This window comes from Nerophis ophidion, linkage group LG09 (genome assembly GCF_033978795.1).
Source record: "Nerophis ophidion isolate RoL-2023_Sa linkage group LG09, RoL_Noph_v1.0, whole genome shotgun sequence".
NCBI classification, from domain to species: domain Eukaryota; kingdom Metazoa; phylum Chordata; class Actinopteri; order Syngnathiformes; family Syngnathidae; genus Nerophis; species Nerophis ophidion.
Window position 1 is genome coordinate 20146166 of NC_084619.1, and position 21468 is coordinate 20167633.

At 41.4% G+C, this 21468-nt stretch overlaps 1 long non-coding RNA gene across 4 annotated transcripts; it reads right to left on the reverse strand.

The window, feature by feature from the left end:
* Positions 1-404: 404 nt before the first annotated feature.
* Positions 405-21143, reverse strand: LOC133558778 (uncharacterized). 4 transcript variants are annotated; one of them, XR_009807988.1, is made up of 3 exons: positions 21076-21143; positions 20110-20264; positions 405-756 (listed from the first exon to the last, which is right to left on the reverse strand). It is a non-coding gene; the product is annotated as an uncharacterized LOC133558778 (long non-coding RNA). The 4 variants fall into 4 exon arrangements; XR_009807986.1 differs by lacking the exon at positions 405-756 and adding an exon at positions 4845-5005; XR_009807987.1 differs by lacking the exon at positions 405-756 and adding an exon at positions 12680-12921.
* Positions 21144-21468: the final 325 nt, after the last annotated feature.

Sequence of the window (21468 nt, forward strand, 5' to 3'; positions counted from 1 at the left end):
AATTTTTTCAAATGCGTGATTAACGCGCATAAGGAAAACATAATGGTGTTCAGTTACTGTCGAGCCACAAGCAGGAAATTAGCGAGCAGAAATGCACAAAGAAATGGGGACATTATGGAAGTCCCAGACCCAAAGCCATGGCAAGTCGTTCTCAAGACAAGACAAGACTACTTCGTCTTCAGTCACCGTGGGACAACATCACTGGAGAAACTGCCTGATAGCATGCTTTGCTGCTTGCGGAGCGGTGGAGCTTCATGTCCGTGTTTGGATTACTGTTGAGTGCATTGTAAACATGAAATGTAGATTGCTACACTAACTGCTTTAGTAACATGGAATAAAAAGCTCAGCAGAAAGGAATAATAGAGGCAGGATGTCTTTAATATTGTTTATTCTTGCCTCAAAAAAAATGTCGAAACACTTATTCTTAAACCAATCACGCATTTTCGGCTTCACAATAATAGCGCTGCACTCCTCATCTGGTCTGGTCTAAAATAGTCTTACTTTACAATTATTGTTTGTCAGAGATGTTTTATAATGTAATCAGTGATATTTCTATCGAAAAAAATGCTTTAAAGCAGATGGGAATTAAGTGGGTATTATTTTATAACCAGTCCTGATTGATAGCCTGCAATTACAGAATGTTTACCAGGCTGAGTATTAAAATTCCATCCATTTTCTTTCTGCTTGTCCTTCTCGGCGTCATGGGGTTGCTGGAGCCTATCCCAGCTGCATTCAGGCGGAATGTTGGTTTGATTACTAAATAGAGAAGGTTAAAATATTGTCATGCAGAGATATGAATACCTTTACGTTGTACAACATGTAATATCAGAAACATTTGTTCAGGTAGAAATATCACAGATTATATTACTAAACAATCTACATTTTGTGTTATTACAACATTAAACTGGTATCTAAACATAGAAATGTAGGTCCTCCTCTGAATGCAAAAGCTTATACAGCAGGAATACAAATTCTATTTTCCTACAAAATACAAAATCTGGCCAGACACAAACATCCTGCAGGTAATTTTTTTTTATTATTATTGGTATTAATATATATATATATATATATATATATATATATATATAAACAAACCCTGTTTCCATATGAGTTGGGAAATTGTGTTTGATGTAAATATAAACGGAATACAATGATTTGCAAATCATTTTCAACCCATATTCAGTTGAATATGCTACAAAGACAACATATTTGATGTTCAAACTGATATACATTTTTTTTTGCAAATAATCATTAACTTTATAATTTGATGCCAGCAACACGTGACAAAGAAGTTGGGAAAGGTGGCAAGAAATACTGGTAAAGTTGAGGAGTGCTCATCAAACACTTATTTGGAACATCCCACAGGTGTGCAGGCTAATTGGGAACAGGTGGGTGCCATGATTGGGTATAAAAACAGCTTCCCAAAACATTTTCAGTCTTTCACAAGAAAGGATGGGGCGAGGTACACCCCTTTGTCGACAACTGTGTGAGCAAATAGTGAAACAGTTTAATGTTTCTCAAAGTGCAATTGCAAGAAATTTAGGGATTTCAACATCTACGGTCCATAATATCATCAAAAGGTTTAGAGAATCTGGAGAATGACATTCGATCCCTCAGACGGCACTGTATCAAAAACCAACATCAATCTCTAAAGGATATCACCACATGGGCTCAGGAAAACTTCATAGAACCACTCTCACTAAATACAGTTTGTCGCTATATCTGTAAGTGCAAGTTAAAGCTCTACTATGCCAAGAGAAAGCCATTCATCAACAACATCCAGAAACGCCGCCAGCTTCTCTGGGCCCGAGATCATCTAAGATGGACTGATGCAAAGTGGAAAAGTGTTCTGTGGTCTGACGAGCCCACATTTCAAATTATATTTGGAAACTGTGGACGTGGTGTCCTCCGGAACAAAGAGGAAAATAACCATTCGGATTGTTATAGGCGTAAAGTTTGAAAGCCAGCATCTGTGATGGTATGGGGGTGTATTAGTGCCCAAGGCATGAGTAACTCACACATCTGTGAAGGCATCATTAATGCTGAATGGTCCATACAGGTTTTGGAGCAACATATGTTGTCATCCAAGCAACGTTATCATGGACGCCCCTGTTTATTTCTGCAAGACAATGCCAAGCCACGTGTTACAACAGCATGGCTTCGTAGTAAAAGAGTGCAGGTACTTTCCTGGCCCGCCTGCAGTCCAGACATGTCTCCCATCGAAAATCTGTGGTGCATTATGAAGCGTAAAATATGACAGGGGAGACCCCGGACTGTTGAACAACTTAAGCTGTACATCAAGAAAGAATGGTAAAGAATTCCACTTTCAAAGCTTCAACAATTAGTTTCCTCAGTTCCCAAACGTTTATTGAGTGTTGTTAAAAGAAAAGGTGATGTAACACAGTGGTGAACATGCCCTTTCCCAACTACTTTGACACATGTTGCAGCCATGAAATTCTAAATTAATTATTATTTGCAAAAAAAAAATAAAGTTTATGAGTTTGAACATCAAATATCTTGTCTTTGTAATGCATTCAATTGAATATGGGTTGAAAAGGTTTTGCAGATCATTGTATTCCGTTTATATTTACATCTAACACAATTTCCCAACTCATATGGAAACGGGGTTTGTATATCTATATGTATATATATATATATATATATATATATATATGTATATATATATATATATATATATATATATATATATAAACAGTGTACATTTTCAAAAGATACAGTACAATATTTTAGCAGAGGTTTGGGCGTAGTTTCATTTGCAATCTGGGAATGTCTCCACAAGCAAAGATCTTGCAGATGGACTAAAAAAAACCAGGTTATAAGTGTGAGTAATGTTACACCAAAGCATATCGAATACATTTTATCTAGACCACGAGGAAGTGTTTCAAATGTAGCTTACCATCACCATAGGGCCCCTTAAAAATAATTTAAGAGGTCCTGATTGGAAACATTTAAAATGTCCTCGGTTTAAGTGCAAGCTGTCTATTTTTGCTAAATGCTGTATTAGTACAGTGAGAAGGTCAAAAAGGTCAATAGCTGTGGTATTGTGAGCGCCTGCCTGGAGCCTGAGGCGTCATCCACCCCCATCACCATATCACAACAATACCACAGTCAATACACTCCAAATTGAGACCTCTTGCAGAACACAGCGGAAATCGATATTCTTAAAAAGGTAACACGTCAAACTATCAAACACTGCTTTGAGCCATATGTGATATGTAGTGCCTATAGAGAAATGTATTGTCATGTTATCCCTGTTCAAAGTAGTGAAGTAAGCTCCTGTTGGATGATTTCATCGAGTATTACCTTACAAAGTAGGTGCACTTGAGACACAGACAACTCTTATTTAATGTTTATGCATGCTGCCTCTTCCCCATCTTAGAAAATCCCATCAGACTCGAGTGCCAAAATGTGACAGTTCATCGTTTTTGATACGATGTTCTCTTGCATTCATTGGAACAAAGCCATGAGGCGTATGGGACACTTCCAAATCAGCCCTTACGTAAGCTTTGTTAAGAATATCTCCACAAACAGGCTGCACAACCCGTTTTCAGTCTATTCAACCTTTTGTCTTACACTTGCCAATATTGGGAGGGAAAGCGGCCCCTGCAGATAAATGACTGAGACAATTGCGAGGCACTTCGTACTTTTGCAGTATTTCCCATGCCAGACACTCATGCTGCAACTAAAAAGGGAACTGCACCAAACCATCAAGTAGATTATGTGGAATAAAAACAATGATAGCAGGTACAGAAAACTGTTTTATTGTAGTTGTTGTTGTTAAATTAAAGTCCAAACGACTGTCACACACACACACACTGGGTGTGGTCAAATGTGTCCTCTGCATTTGACCCATCCCCATGTTTACCCCCTGGTAGGTGAGGGGAGCAGTGAGCAGCAGCGTGTTCCACGCTCGGGAATCATTTGGAGATTTAACCCCCAATTCCAACCCTTGATGCTGAGTGCTAAGTAGGGAGGCAATGAGTCCCATTTTTTGTAGTCTTTGGTACCACTCGGCCGGAGTTTTGAACTCACGATTTCCCAGTCTCAGGGCGGACACTCCAACCACAAGCCCACTGAGCTGATTGTTGTTGCGTTGCATGTTTTTGTGTTTACTCAACATCAGAAATGACCAGGCAACAGTTCCCCTCAGATAATCAGACCGCATGCCCACCTCACCAGGCTTCATAGCAAGGGCTTTGGTGTACGAGCCTTGTTTCAGTGTATGGATGTTTCATCCACCCATTGTGTACGAGGCAGCACAGTGGTGCTGCTGTTACCTACAGGTCAACTTTGTGTGATTGAATTGCTATTTAGCCTTTTTGCAATATTTTTCTAGTTTTGCTTGCTCAATATGAATCCAAAGAAAACAGTGGGCAAGTGTTGTGTGGTTTGAAACATCCAGTAACCTTCCACAGCGTTGTTGAGCTCTTGATTTTTTTTAAATTCTTAATCATTTTAACAACCTGGCTGTTATGTGATTTCAAACTGTGAGTGCACCACAGAGCTAGTGACAGTGTGTGCGTGTCGGCAGAGTGGCTGTTAATGAGGATAGTTTAGTCAGATGTTGTTGTATTGACTTTGTTATTAAATAAAAAGTTGATCCATCATTGTTGTGTTTGTTTTATACACAGTACTGTATAGCGCTTTACATTGTGTTGAAATTAGGGATGGGTAAAGAATCCAATACTCTTTTTTGGCACTGACCGAATTCCACCGATCCTACCAGACTCCGATTCATGTAAAATCCAACGTACATGGGTTGCACGTGACTTTTTGATTGATTGATTGATTGATTGAAAGTTTTATTAGTAGATTGTACAGTACAGTACTGTGGAGAGGAAGAGCCGGCAGTCCGACAGAGAGGCAGGGCACGCCAGAGCCCGGCCCAAGATGGCGGCGAAGGAGCGGGGACGGCGAGCAAGCGGCAAGGCGGGGCGCACCGGGTGCGAAGCCACAATCAAGGTCAGGTGCGTGGATCGTGCACCTGGGGACAATCCAATAATCCTCTCACACACTTTAAAAGGGCGACAGCTGTGAACGTCAGAGGGAGAGGCGGAGAGACTGGAAGGAGCCAAAGTGAAGCTGACACGGAGCAGGAGAGGAGGAGAGCCCGAGACAGACGACGAGCGAGCGATGAAGAGGAGCTGAAAAGCGACCTGGACTGAGGTTTTTATTCGAGAAAATAAACAAAGTCACAACTCTGCTCAAAGATGTCTCTATATGGTGGTCCATGGAACCCGCACGACAGTGAGAGGGTGTCACAAGTACATATTCCGTACAATTGACCACTAAATGGTGACACCCGAATAAGTTTTTCAACTTGTTTAAGTTGGGTTCCACGTTAATCAATTCATGGTAAAATTCATGGTGACCTCACGTATTGTTACAGACTCAGCCGGTTCTAACTAGGGATGTAGCAATAAATGGTAATTACCGTTTTAAATGAAAATTATGAAAAAAACATAATCGATAACTGCACTTTGATAAGCTCACAGACTGACTGGTGCTAGCTCGCGACCTTAAATACTAACATGAAAACAAGTCTACGCTTATTTTTCGTTCCACTTCCTATTTGTATTCATTCCTTTGGTCTGAGGGCTCACCTGTCCCTGATTGGCAACTGCGACACATCTGTCCCTGGCTGCCAATCAAGATGTTGCTTGTGCCAGCCCTGTACTTTGGACGGGTCTATGTGCTCATTCGCTTTGCTTTTTTTGCACTTCATACTAATACATACTGATAGTCACACACACTCGGTGTGGTGAAATTACTCTCTGCATTTGACCCATCCTCTTGTTCAGCCCCCTGTAAGGTGAGGGGAGCAGTGAGCAGCAGTAAAATCCATGACTTTTTAAAACGCTGCTGTGTACACGGTCGTAGGGAGAAGTACAAAACGCCAACAAACCTTAAAGGGGAACATTTTCACAATTTCAGAAGGGTTAAAACCAATAAAAATCAGTTCCCGGTGGTTTATTTTATTTTTCGATTTTTTTTTCAAAATTTTACCGATCACGCAATATCCCGAAAAACTACTTCAAAGTGCCTGATTTTCACCATTGCTATATTCACCCGTCCATTTTCCTGTGACATCACTGCGTGATGCCAATACAAACAACCAAGGCGGATGGAACAGAAAGATTTAGCGACATTAGCTCGGATTCAGACTCGGATTTCAGCGGCTTAAGCGATTCAACAGATTACGCATGTATTTAAACGGATGGTTGGAGTGTGGAGGCAGATAGCGAAAACGAAATTGAAGAAGAAACTGAAGCTATTGAGCCATATCACGACAGACAGCGTCAACGAGGACGAATTCGGCGATCGCCTTCTAACCAATGATTGCATCTTTTGACCACTCGTGCAATATGAATCCGTCGATTGGTATGTGTTTGCTTGGCATTAAATGTGGGTGGAGGGTAAGGCTGGATGCAGTTATAGCTACAAATGAGGCATAATGATGCAATATGTATATACAGCTAGCCTAAATAGCATGATTTCATCAATTAGCATCGAGTCATGCCGTGAGCAAATATGTCTGATTAGAACATAAGTCAATAACATCAACAAAACTCACCTTTGTGATTTCGTTGACTTTATCATTGGTAATGCATCTGCTTTGAGTGTCGCAGGATATCCACACATCTCTGTGCCATCTCTGTCGTAGCATCACTATTGTCGGTAAAGTGCAGAACAAACGAGGAACTTTCGCGTCTTTTTGACCATGGTGCAACTTGAATCCGTCGATTGGTATGTGTTTGTTTGGCATGAAATGTGGGTGGAGGGAAAGGCTGGATGCAAATATAGCTACAAATGAGGCACAATGATGCAATATGTACATACAGCTAGCCTAAATAGCATGTTGGCATCGATTAGCATGCCGTGACCATTGATATGTCTGATTAGCACACTCCACGTAAGTCAACTTGAATCCGTCTCTGTTAGTGTTGTTACACCCTCCGACAACACACCGACGAGGCATAATGTCTCCAAGGTACGGAAAACAGTCGAAAAAACGGAAAATAACAGAGCTGATTTGACTTGGTGTGTGTAATGTGTTTGAGAAAATGGTGGATTGCTTCCTGTTGTGACGTCACGGGGGAAAGGTCATCGCTCCGACAGCGAACAATTGAAAGGCGTTTAAATCGCCAAATTCACCCTTTTAGAGTTCGGAAATCGGTTAAAAAAACATGTGGTCTTTTTTCTGTAACATCAAGGTATATATTGACGCCTACATAGGTCTGGTGATAATGTTCCCCTTTAAAGGCACTGCCTTTGCGTGCCGGCCCAGTCACATAATATCTACGGCTTTTCACACACACAAGTGAATGCAAGGCATACTTGATCAACAGCCATACAGGTCACACTGAGGGTGGCCGTATAAACAACTTTAACACTGTTGCAAATATGCGCCACACTGTGAACCCACACCAAACAAGAATGAAAAACACATTTTGGGAGAAAATCTGTACCGTATCACAACATAAACACAACAGAACAAATACCCAGAACCCCTTGAAGCACTAACTCTTCCGGGACGCTACAATATACACACCCCCCACACCTCAACCCCGCCCCCCCAACCCCACTCACCTTGACCTCCTCATGCTCTCTCAGGGAGAGCATATCCCAAATTCCAAGCTGCTGTTTTGAGGCATGTTGAAAAGATTAATGCACTTTGTGACTTCAATAATAAATATGGCAGTGCCATGTTGGCATTTTTTTCCATAACTTGAGTTGATTTATTTTGCATCCAGTGGGGAATCACAACAAAATTAGGCATAATAATGTGTTAATTCCACGACTATATATATCGGTATCGGTTGATATCGGGATCGGTAATTAAGAGTTGGACAATATCGGAAATCGGCAAAAAAGCCATTATCGGACATCTTTAGTCTTTGGTATGACTCGGCCGGGGTTTGAAATCACGACCTACTGATCTCAGGGCGGACATTCTAACCACAAGGTCGCTGAGCATGTGCCTTTGAAACCTCCCAGCTGTAAATCTTTGTTTTTTGTATTACCAGCATATTCTCCTATAAAAAAGGCTTCTTTCCTGCACTTGCCTGGCGTCTCTGCATTCTGGGGTCTAGACCAACAAGGCTCTTTGAACGTCTCTTTGAAAGGAATGTTTCCTGAAGATCCGGCTCCGTTCAACGAGCCATAAATTCCATCACAAATGTAAAGTATTCACAGCGCTTCATTTAGTCATCTATAGCTTTATTCCACACCCCACGAAGACAAAGTAAAAGTTTATTTTTAATAAATGTTGCAAATGTATTGAAAAAAACAAAACATATTCACATCTTTTGCCCAATACTCTGTTGATGCGCCTCTGGCAGAAACTACAGTCTCGAACCTTTTTGAACACAATGCTACTGTCACACCTGGGTGAAGTCTTGTCTGAGTTTCGTCTGGTTTCATGTTGTCTTGTCATTTCCTGTCTTATTTTGAAAGGTTAACTCTCCCTCTCGTTTCAGGTCACTTGCTCTTCCTCCCGTTTCACTGGTCTGATGTCTCTCCTGATTGCCTGAATGTGCCCACCTGTGTCACCCTCCCTCATGTGTATAAATGTCTCGTCCTCCTCTTGTCTTGTGCCATAGTATATCGTCTCACTACGTACCTCCAGCCTTGTCCACAGCCTTGAACAAAGTTTTGCTAAGTATTGCCTTGCCTTATTTATTGATTTCTTTGTTTCCTCTGAGAAAGAGTGAATTTCGTTTGCTAAAGTTTTTGGTCATGATTTTTGTGTGTTAAATTTCATAGTGCTTTGCCTTCCTTTTTCCCTCCTCTTGGAGCGCTTTACTTTGTAGTTATCTCAGCTTTTTATAGTGTACTTTCTTTTTAAAGTTTCTTGTCTCCTCTGCGTGAGTGATTGACCTTTTTTAGCTGATCATAGATTGTTATTCTTTTTGTTATTAGATTTGTGTATAATTTTGCTATTGCCTTTTTCCTCCCTATGGAGTGATTTTCAGTTTACTGCGTTCTGCCTATATGTCTTTTGTTACTCTAATATATCATATAGATTCTATAGCCGCTTCGTATTAATCACTCTGTTCAAAGAGATTTCAAAGAAAACTTTGAACAAAGCCTGTGTCAATCGTCCCCCTTCTGCACCTGGGTCTTCATTCTCGCCACGGTCTAACAGCTACGAGCTTTGGGCAGTTTCACCCATTCCTCTGTGCCCATTCCTCTTCACAGCAGCTGTCAAGCTCCATCAGGTTGGAGGAGAAGCACTGCTTTTTATCCAGGACGTCTCTGTACATTCTCAATTTGGGGTTTTGTGTGTAGAATTTTGAGGACAAAAAATATTTAATTCCATTTTGGAATAAGGCTGTAAAATAAAATGTTGAGAAAGTGAAGCGCTTTTCAGATGCACTGTGTTCACTGGGGACAAGCACTGATTTTTTTTGGAGTTGAGCCCACTATTTAAGGTAATTGCAGAAATATTGCATGTTGTGCAGCACATTATGTAAAAAATGTTGATCGGGATATGCAGCAATATTGATAATGAAGGTGAAAACGCGCTGGGAAAAAATGCAAGGCATGGAGAAAAATTTAAGTATCTGCTGCCAGAAAAAGGTTATCTGGCATTATTGATGCACCGCAATTACATGTTATTATTTGGGATCAAATTATGGTGAGCGGCATTCGCTGGTTTGAAAGTGTATTAGCCTTTTGGGGCATTGGAGCAGGAGCAAGGACATCCCATGAGGGAGTGGAAATGAAATTGGCGAGGAGATGCAGGGAAGCACTGGAGGCAGTTATGAATGCACAGTCAATAGAGAGACTGAGAATAGAAAAATCGAAAAAGGGGCATAGCAAAGCAAAGCAAAGTGAGCATGATCGGGACAAAAAAGGGGTGACAATGAAGGATGGAGGCAGTTAAAGATATCTGCAAGAGTGATCTCTTATTAAACAAGGGTGGATACAGACTGTAGGTTTGTTTTTTTTGCAAAATAAAGGCACTCATCAATTCAAAATGTCAAGGACCTCACCTTGACGGTGGCCGAGGGGGCACCTTCGTCACGCACAGGAAGACGACACCCCTCACGGGGAATTCCGGAGAATCTTCCGTGGGCCCGACGGTATCAGGAAAGGTGGCCATGGAGGGGAGGATGGCAGCCAAGCTTTTTGTTATTTACTGCTCACTTAGCCCGTTTGCACCCCGACACACACACAATTTATGAGGACAATTGTCAGGCCTGCTGCGCTCCACCGGAGCACTTCTTGATGGATGTACGGGGAACCACCAGAGGAGAGGAGAGTCCGACAGACAAAAGGTTGGTGCATCCTATGGTATTTTCGCCTCACTTTGAAAGAGGACAGTTCAAAAGCGATGGAGCCCATTTCCACACAATATGCAACACTCGCACGCATTTTGTTTAAATGCATCCGAGGTCCTCTTCACGCTAGACATGATGCGAGCTCGGCTACCTGCTCGTATGTCTCGCAAAATGCCACCGACACGCCAAATGTCAGGAGAATGTCAGCACACTTTTGAGTTGGAGTTGTTATTTGTATTTAATATTTTCTCATTCCTACATTGCCTATACTATCCTTACTGTTTTAATTAGCTACGTAGTTTATTTATGAACAATCCATTGGAATAATTACGGATAACAAGTCTGTCAGGATCCATGACTTATTCATGCTTAACGCCAGTAATGTTCTGTAAATCAATAATCCAGCAATAATCTTCTTTAATGGGGGCAACCGAGCCTTGAAAGCAACGTCCCCCATCTCATCGTGAGTTATTTGACCTGCTCCTTTGCTCGCTATAAAGTTGCCTTGCGGGACAGCTGGAAACACACAATTATTTTTAGCCACTTCTGCGTAGACCGGTTTGAAACATCACAAGGAAAATGGTGATATGAGGAAGGAGACCAGGGAGTGGAGAGAGAAAGACCCTGACCACACCACATGGGAATGACTGTGTTGTTGTTTATTTTGCCGGGTTGGAAAAAAAAATGCGTCCACACACATGCATGGATTACATTTTTCAGTTTTTGTCCACTCCGCTTTTTAACATACAAAAATAATGTTATACTATTGAATGGAGACAAGTCAAACACCAGCGCAAGGCGGAAAACGGTTGCTCAATCTGAAGTTTGTCCCTTTAGACCAGGGGTCAGCAACACAAAATGTTGAAAGAGCCATATTGGACCAAGAATACAAAAAAAGTAATCTGTCTGAAGCCGCAAAAAAATCAAAAGACTTATATAAGTGTAATAATGATGGCAACACATGATGTAAGCGGCTAATTATGTGAAGATATCCACCTATTCGAAATTTTGGCAACAGGACATCTGCTGATTGGAGTAAGCGTTGCTCTGATTTGTCAACAAATTGGGAGTTGCTGACAGTCTTCAAAGTACCCCAAAGCTGCCACAAATGATTGGAGGATGTAGGAAGAACTGTGGATTACATCGGACTGTCTACCCCGCAGGTTTGAGGACCAATCATAGACAATCTAGAGTGAAAAGCAAATTTTATTTTCACTCGCATACAAATCATTCTAACTTGGATTGTTTCCCTGGCTTCGAGACTCTCCCGAAGCACACTGTAGCGAAGACACAACAAACTCCCTTCTTGTCTTTCATGGACACGCACTTGTTGTTGTTGACTTTGGACTAGCAACTGCACAATACATCAGGGCTACGGAACACACACACACACACACACACACAAAAAAATCTCCGCCACACATATACAACCCCCCCCCCCCCCCCCCCCCCCAACCCAACGCCTTTGACGCAAATCCCGTAGGGGTGATGAATGGATGGTTAACGCCTGAGAGCTCCGGCCTACCACCATGACCTTGAACTACCTTCCCTCTGTTGCTAGATATGTCGAGATGTTTGTTGTAATAAGTATATGTACTTTGCTATGGAGGTTTTTTTCCCACTCCAGACTGGGCCCCCTTAGGAGCCCAGTCTGGATTGTATTTTTTAACTCATCCTTCCCCAACGTTTACCCTTTTCCCATCTTTACAGGGCGCCTTACGGCAACCCATCAGCGTTCTTGTTCTGTAACCCTGTACACTGTTTGTTTGTCTAATCTTGAACAGGTTTGTGCTGAAAACTAAGTTTTGTTGTACTTGTACAATGACAATAAAGACCTATTCTATCCTATCCCCTATCCTAATTAGCTGTATCAGGCTATAAAAATGGCACCCATTATCTCCCTGCTTGGCACTCAGCATCAAATGTTGGAATTGAGGGTTGAATCACCAAAAATGATGGCCGGGCGCGGCCACCACTGCTGCTCACTGCTCCCCTCACCTCCCAGGGGGTGATCAAGGGTGATGGGTCAAATGCAGAGAATAATTTTGCCACACCTTGTGTGTGTGTGTGTGTGTGTGTGTGTGTGTGTGTGTGACAATCATTGATACTTTAACTTTAACTTTAATTAGCCTACTATCAAAATGACAATGTTACGCAGCCTGACGCAAATCTTTGTTGACAGAAATGTTGAAATGTAATATTTATTCTACACATTTTTACAACATTGGAAAACATTAGCAAAATGGAGGCTTCTCTGAGGGTGAGATAAAGCCTGGAAATTACTATCTTAGAATGGCCAAAGGTATAGATGTGTGTGTCCAAGTTAAAGGAAAGGACAGGCTGTCTTCTTCTAATGGATTTATTACCATCTTTGCAAGCTGGGTAATGTTTGCTGTGGTCTGGAACAACATGGCATACTAAAAACTATCAGAAATGCAGTCAATATTACATACAAATAATGTGTCATGAGACATGCAAATATAAATCAACATAGGTAAAGGAAATTAAATGAGCTCAAATATACCTACAAACAAGGCATAATGATGCAATACGTAAATCCCCCAACGTTGACCTCGGCACTCTGACCCCGTATCTCAGCGACTGTGTCACAAACCTGGGGGTAAAGTTAGAGTCAGATTTTAAATTCGAAAAACAAATCAGCAGCGTCGTTCAAAAAAGCTTTTATCAATTACGCCAAATAGCGAAAGTGAAACCGCTTCTGTCAGGACATCCATCCATCCATCCATTTTCTACCGCTTATTCCCTTTTGGGATCGCGAGGGGCGCTGGCGCCTATCTCAGCTACAATCGGGCGGAAGGCGGGGTACACCCTGGACATGACCTTGAGAAATTAATTCATGCCTTTATCTCGAATCGTTTAGACTACTGCAATGCCCTGTATGTCGGCATTAGCCAGGCCTCCCTCACCCGCCTGCAGCTCGTGCAGAACTCTGCTGCTCGTCTGCTAACACAGACCCGCAGACGTGAGCACATCACCCCTATATTAGCCTCCCTTCACTGGCTCCCTGTACGTTATCGAATCAATTTTAAACTCCTTCTATTTGTTTTTAAATGTCCAAACAACCTCGCGCCAACATATCTCTCCGGCCTCCTTCTGCCTTACTGCCCCACTCGAGCCCTAAGATCAGCCAATCAGCTGCTACTGACGGTCCTTGACACAAGGCTGAAGCTTAGAGGTGACAGAGCTTTCGCTGCTGCTGCTCCCAACCTCTGGAACGACCTACCTCTGAGTGTTAGACAAGCCTCTTCTCTTCCTGTTTTTAAATCTCTCTTAAAAACATACTTTTATTCCTTGGCTTTTAACACAAAGTGATATCCATCCTGCACTGCCGCCCCATTATACACCTGCTGTGAACCTGTTTTTATGTTTTTATGTTTTATTTATTTATTTTTTATCATGTTCTGTTTGTGTTGTGTTGTTTGCTCAGTCTTCGTATTATCTTTTAACCTGTCCATTGTACAGCACTTTGGCTACCCCTGTGGTAGATTCTAAATGTGCTTTATAAATAAAGTTGATTTGATACAGCTAGTGTAAATAGAATGTAAGCATTGATTAGCTTGCAATCATGCAGCGACCAAATATGCCTGATTAGCACTCCATAACAAGTCAATAATATCAACAAAGCTCACCTTTGTACATTCACACGCGGTATAAAATGTTTGGTGGACAAAATGAGACAACTTAAGGAGTCTCGTAAAACACGTATTTCTGTGGCAGCGTCGGAGAAAGTTTTACATGTAAACAAACTGTTAACGGTGAGTTCAAGGGCCGCTGAAATTAGTGGGAAAAAATGGTTCTCGCCAAATACTGTCATGAGTGAAACGCAAACACATACATATTAAACAGTGGGCTTACTAACAATTAGGAAGGTTCTGCAGAAACCATGTTACAACCCAAAAATTATTTTTCCCTCCATTTATTTTTTCCATTTCATACATTTTTGAAAAAGCTCCATGAAGCCATCAGGGCGCCGCTCAAGAGCCGCATGTGGCTCTAGAGCTGCGGGTTGCTGACCCTCCGCTTTAGACCGTCCACAACCTCATTGATTAGCTTTCTGGAGCTGCCTTTTTGCCAACATGACACCCGGTTTCACAGCACACAGCAGCTGACCTATTAGCAGCCACATGCGACAGGAGGTCCTTCATACCGACTGCCATCAGACTGTATAACGCATATGTTCCTTCTTGACTGCACGGAAATTTAGAATATATGCAGATTATATATCTATATTATTCATATATTATATATTATATATATAATATATATTATATTATTTATTATTATCATTGTTTATTGTTAGCGAACTGTGGTGCTGAATTTCCCCCATGGATCAATAAAGTACATTCTATTCTATTCTGTTTTATTCTATTCTTTTCTATGCTGACTGCATGGCAATATGAATAACGAACAAGAAAAACAAATAAAGAATCGAAAGTCCAGAGTCTCGTGCTCCACTCAAAAGTAGTTATGATGTTCACTAAAACAAAGCAATGGCCCTTCAGTCTTTTGTTCCTGCGGATATGGTTCAATTACCAGCCAAAATGTACAAAGTACACATTAAAATAAATTAAAATGCAATCTAGAAAAATAAAAGCAAAGTTACTCATACATTAGGGGTGTAACGGTACGTGTATTTGTATTGAACCGTTTTGGTACGGCAGTTTCGGTTCGGTTTGGAGGTGTACCGAACGAGTACACATGCTAGCAGCGACCGGGCTAGGACAACATGTAAAAGCCATAGCTGGAAGACCCTCCAACCGAACGAGTTAAGTAGCGTACCACACGTTGTGTAAACATTACACACCGAGGCACAACACACAGCATGATAGCAGCAACCGGGCTACGATAGACTGACCATACCTCCTCTTTTCACCGGACATGTCCTCTTTTGCGGAGCTGTCCGGGTGGAGTTTCTTAAATGCGTCAAATGTCTGTTTTTTTAAGTTAGGGTTGCGTGTATTTTCAATGTGCGTTCAGGGTTAAGAAGGGGTTAAAAACAAGACAATTTGTGCACGCAGCAGCATTCGTGAGGGAGCGGCAGAGACAGAGAGAGCGAGAGAGTTATGATAAACGCGCATGCGTCGCAAGGCTCTGATTGTTATTATTTTTATTATTTTACCGATAGATTTATCAGATTTTATTTTATATTCTCTATAGCAGGGGTGTCAAAAGTGTGCCCCGGAGGCCATTTGCGGCCCACAGCTAATGTTTTAAAGGCCCATGGCATATTCTAAAAATCCTATTAAAATAAACAAAAATATAATCAAAAGTGAAATAAAAAAGCTTAAAGGCTAAATGTAATTTAGAAAAAGTTGCAACATTGACCAATGAAACAAAGCTGTTTTTTTTCTGTTAAACTGTCATTGCTCAAAACATAATATTGAATCAAAATCAATGTTATAATGAATTATTGACCTATCCAAGGTTCCCATTACTTCACATCAAATATTCCACAAAGAAAAATATTTTTGGTGGAAGATTTTGCAAATTTGGTAAATGAATAACCAAAAATTTATATTTTTTGGTTTTCTTACTCTACCGAAAATTAACCAAACCGTGACCTCTGAACCGAGGTACGTACCGAACCGAAATTTTTTGTGTACCGTTACACCCCTATCATACATATATGTTAATTTCATTATTTTTTACAGAAACTAAAAGATTGAACAAATTCATAGTACTCCAAAACATGCATCTTAACCCTTCAAACCACACCCGTGCACAAGCCAGTTGTGTCGTCCACACTTCTTAAATCCAAATTTCATCCCAGCACACGTGCAATTATCGATAATGCGTCACTGTATGAAAACAATGAATACATTTACAACTTCCACAGGGACTGAACAATTTACCCTTGTAAATAAAATACTTCCCTACGTTGCCACCAAAACCTACCTCAGTAAATAAATTTCCATGCGCAAACTTTTTCACCAGGAACTCAAAATTTCCCCAGGAACCTTTGAGTTGTGGCGTTTCCAAAATGTTGTATTAAAAATTTCAGTCATCATTACAATATACAGGGACACCTTGTTTATTTCTTGGCTCTTGTGTATTTCCAAGACAGGATACTTAAAACGAATTTGGTAAGCTATGAAGCCGCACCACTTCATGGATTGTTGGCGCATTAAACATACGAGTATTATTATGGTGTGTGTATAAGGCAAGACATATTATCTGTTTTTTTGTTTCACAATATCATGCAAAAGCAACTTTTCTTACCTTCTTGTACCTGCTGATCTGTATTTGGGATCTCCATCGATCCTGAAAAATTGCACTAATGACTCAAAGCGCTTTACATAGTGAAACCCATGATCAAAGTTCCATTCAAACCAGTGTGGGTGGCACTGGGAGCAGGTGGGGGAAGTGTCTTGCTCAAAGATACAATGACTGGGATTAGGGGATCGAACCTGGAACTCTCAAGTTGCTGGCACTGCTCAATCAATGTGCAATTGACATGTTTATATGCCTGGGCACACCCAGACCACACCCAAACAATACCCCCATATAAATAAGCATATTGAATTTAGCCAGGTGGCTGACATCTGCACCCTATGCCTAACCGGAATCCACTGCCAAGCAATAGGAGTGGGGAGTGAGTAGAATAGCACGGGTGAGGCGTTCAATTCTGTGGGCTCAGAGAACCGAACACAGGCTGTAACAAAATAAATGGTGGGACATCAAGTTATATGTGAAGTGGATGATGGCTGCCCACCGTCAAAGTGTGGCCAAAACATGTTGTCATCTGGTGCAGGTCTTGACCATGACTTAGGGCCCCAGGTGTGTCAAAGTAATTTTAGCTCAAGGGCCGCATGAAGGAAAATCTATTTCCAGGTGGGCCGGACTGGTAAAATCATGGTATAATAACTTCAAAATATAGACAACTTCAGATTATTTTCTTTGTCTCACTTGGGCCAAAAATAGAACAAGTACATTCGGAAAATGGACATAGTACAAATAAACCTCTTGGCAAAATGCTTGACTTAATTTGAAAACTATGAGGAAAAAATTGGTGCGGTTTCAAAAACATCATGAAGAACACAATGAACTTAGACCTTGTCTCAAGGTTTTTTACAAAGCCATTACATTTTAAGCACTTCCTGTTGAGCATTTTAACGTTGGCAGTTCATTAAAAATGTTTGGAAAAGCAACCGATTGTTTCCACAAACCGCCGTATTGGTGAAATCCTCATACTGCCACAACACATTTATTTGTCATCATTCAAATATTACAATTAAAATTAAAAATGGTTATCAAAACGACACCATAGCTTTGTGATGTGGCTTTTGTGAACAGAGCCTGCCGGGACTTAAGACTTCGTTTTTTTTAAGTCTTACACCTTCTGTAGCACCTGTTCTGTGTCCATAATCTTGTCTTTGTGTTTCTTAGACGTTACATAGTGCCTTCTTATATTATATTCTTTCATTACATCCACACTTTCTCCACACAGAAGACACACAGGTTTGCCTTTTAGCTCCGTGAACATGTACTCTCCTTGAAACCCCCTGTTCTCAACGTCCACCTTCCGTTTAGCCATTATTGGGGAGGAGGGTTGCTGAAAGTTGACGTCTGCCCAGAATGCTGATGGATAATGAAGCCGAGGCCCACTTGCGGCACTGCAGTGGGTTCGCGGGCTACCGTTGCATTATGGGGAATGGAGTATTGGTGCATGCAAAACACCAGCAGGTGCCTGTGGCCTGCGGGCCGGTTGTAATACTAATCAAATATCAACTCGGGGGCCGTAGATAATTAATTTGTGGGCCTGCGGGCCTTGACTTTGACATCTAGGTCTTAGGCAAACAGCCATAGGCTATGTCTACACTAAGCCGGATAACCCCTTAAAGAAATAATTATTTAACCAAAGCATCGTGTCAGCCACACTAATTCATCGTTTAAAGGGGAACATTATCACCAGACCTATGTAAGCGTCAATATATACCTTGATGGTGCAGAAAAAAGACCATATATTTTTTTAACCGATTTCCAAACTCTAAATGGGTGAATTTTGTCGAATTGAACGCCTTTCTGTTTATCGCTCTTTTTGCGATGACGTCAGAACGTGACGTCTCCGAGGTAATACAGCTGCCAATTTAATTTTCTACACATTACAAACACCGGGTCTCAGCTCTGTTATTTTCCGTTTTTTCGACTATTTTTTGGAACTTTGGACACATCATGCCTCGTCAGTGTGTTGTCGGAGGGTGTAACAACATTAACAGGGAGGGATTCAAGTTGCACCGAAGATGCGAAAGTGTATGCTGCCAGACCCCCATTGAATGTGCCGGAGTGTCTCCACATTTTACCGGCGATGACAGACATGGCACAGAGATGTATGGATAACCTGCAGATGCATTTGCAAAGACAAATTCAACAAAATCCCAAAGGTGAGTTTTGTTGATGTTGACTTATGTGCTAATCAGACATATTTGGTTGCAGCGTGACTGCCAGCTAATCGATGCTAAAATGCTACGCTAATCGACGCTAACATGCTATTTAACGGCGGTGCTAAAGCAGACATGGCACAGAGATGAATGGATAACCTGCAGATGCATTTGCAACTATAAAGTCAACGAATTCACAAAGGTGAGTTTTTTTGATGTTGACTGCCAGCTAATCGACGCTAACATGCTACGCTAATCGATGCTAATATGCTATTTACCGGCGGTGCTAAAACATACATGGCACAGAGATGTATGGATAACCTGCAGATGCATTTGCAACTATATAACGTTTCCTTCCACCCACATTTAATGCGAAAAAAACACTTACCAATCGACGGATTTAAGTTGCTTCAGTGTCACAAGATGCGAAAGTCCTGATCGTTTGGTCCGCACATTTTACCGGCGATGCTAACGCAGCTATTCGGCCATGCTATGACTATGAATAGCGTCAATAGCTATTCGCTCAATAGCTTCAGTTTCTTCTTCAATACTTTCATACTCCAACCATCCGTTTCAATACATGCGTAATCTGTTGAATCGCTTAAGCCGCTGAAATCCGAGTCTGAATCCGAGCTAATGTCGCTATATCTTGCTGTGGTATTCGCCATTGTTTGTTTACATTGGCAGCACTGTATGACGTCACAGGGAAATGGATAGTCGCATACCAAATAGCGAAAATCAAGCACTTTATAGCTTTTTTTAGGGATATTCGGGGACCGGTAAAATTTTGAAATAAACTTCAAAAAATACAACAAGCCACTGGGAACTGATTTTTTATTGTTTTTAACCCTTTTGAAATTGTGATAATGTTCGCCTTTAAGGTCCACTTCATTGGATAATTTTTTACACGGGTACGTGCGCCGTATATTTATTGAATCTCCGGCTCTTAGCTTTGTATGGACTCACTGAGAGGATGGGGGGGTTGCCCACATATGCGGTCCTCTCAAAGGTTTCTAATAGTCATCATTGTCACCGACACGTCCCACTGGGTGTGAGTTTTCCTTGCCGTTATTTGGGCCCTACCGAGGATGTCGTAGTGGTTTGTGCAGCCCTTTGAGACACTAGCTATTTAGGGCTATATAAGTAATCATTGATTGATTGATTGACTGATCGTTTACAAACTGAAGAGAGAGGAAGTGAAAAGTTAATGAAGTCAGAAAGACAGCGCCCCACACAGGAAGTGACGTCAGAAAGAACGCTCAGACAGCAAGAGAACTTTTGAATGTCCGGGTCAGCTGTGAGATTCTACTAAATGAAAAACTTTGTCATTTGTCGAGGGAGAGACAACGAGAATGCGGGCTCCCGTGGATGTGCTAAAAAAGGTAGCAGGTGCTTTGTATTACCTGGCCGACGAGGGAAGACTCCGGAAAACATCGGATGCATTTGGACCGGCAAAGCAGACTGTGTAGCGGCCCACTTGGATTAATGACACAAGATGCAGAGAGCTTCGACTGGTGCAACTCCTCCTCTTCTCCCCACAATTTTGACACTGTGAAACCTATTAAGATGGACAGAAAATACAAATGTGCCATATTTTCACAAACAATGCATAAATCATGTTTACATTTTTAAACGTATAAACAAATTCATTCATTCATCCATTTTCTACCGCTTAATCCCATCGGGGCGGCGGGGGGCGCTGAAGCCTATCTCAGCTACAATCGGGCGGAAGGCGGTGTACACCCTGGACAAGTTGCCAACTCATGGCAAGGCCAACTCAGATAGACAGACAACATTCACACTCACATTCACACACTAGGGCCAATTTAGTGTTGCCAATCAACCTATATCCCCAGGTGCATGTCTTTGGAAGTGGGAGGAAGCCGGAGTACCCGGAGGGAACCCACGCATTCACGGGAGAACATGCAAACTCCACACAGAAAGATCCTGAGCCCGGGATTGAACCCAGGACTACGCAAGACCTTCGTATTGTGAGGCAGACGCACTAACCCCTCTTCCACCGTCCTGCTATAAACAAGTACTTTTAATTAAATTAAAAAAAATGACATTTACATATTTGTTTTAAATGAAATGAACCACTTGTTTTACATGAAATAAACCATTAGTCTCCTCCTACCTCCTTCCGCTTCCAAAGGCGCTAAGTTAGCTCAGCTTGTTAGCCTAGCTTCCACACACAGCTAGTAGTGACTCTGCTTAAATGTGACATATAAACAACACAAACACGAGCCACAATAAAATAACCTCTCAAAAATGTTCACACAGAATATGAGACATATATATGGGGGACCCCAAACAGAATAAGCGGTAGAAAATGGGTAGAAAACTGGATATTTGTCAGCATGTTTTACCGGTCCTGGAGTAATGTGAGCATGCTGTTGTCAGATGGAACTGCAGCAGGAAGTAAAGTATAAGTAGTAAAGGAAGTAACAGAATAAGAGTGGGCTCTTCAAAATAAAGGCACAAAAAAAACTGTCACATGACAGAACTGCATTTTTCTCATGAACAAAATTTGCTGCCATTTACAGACTATATCAGTTATTGTCTGCCATGTATGTTGTGGACTCTACATATAGGTCCAAAGTATATAAAGTCACCAAAAAACAAATGGACAATGAAGGTGAAGACAAAAGAGTGAGGAGTGTCCTGACCAGATATCTAGATCCCTAGATTGCTTATTGTCAAATGTTCTTTATCACATTGTGTACTTTCACGCGTCCAATAAAGATTTGATTAATTTATGA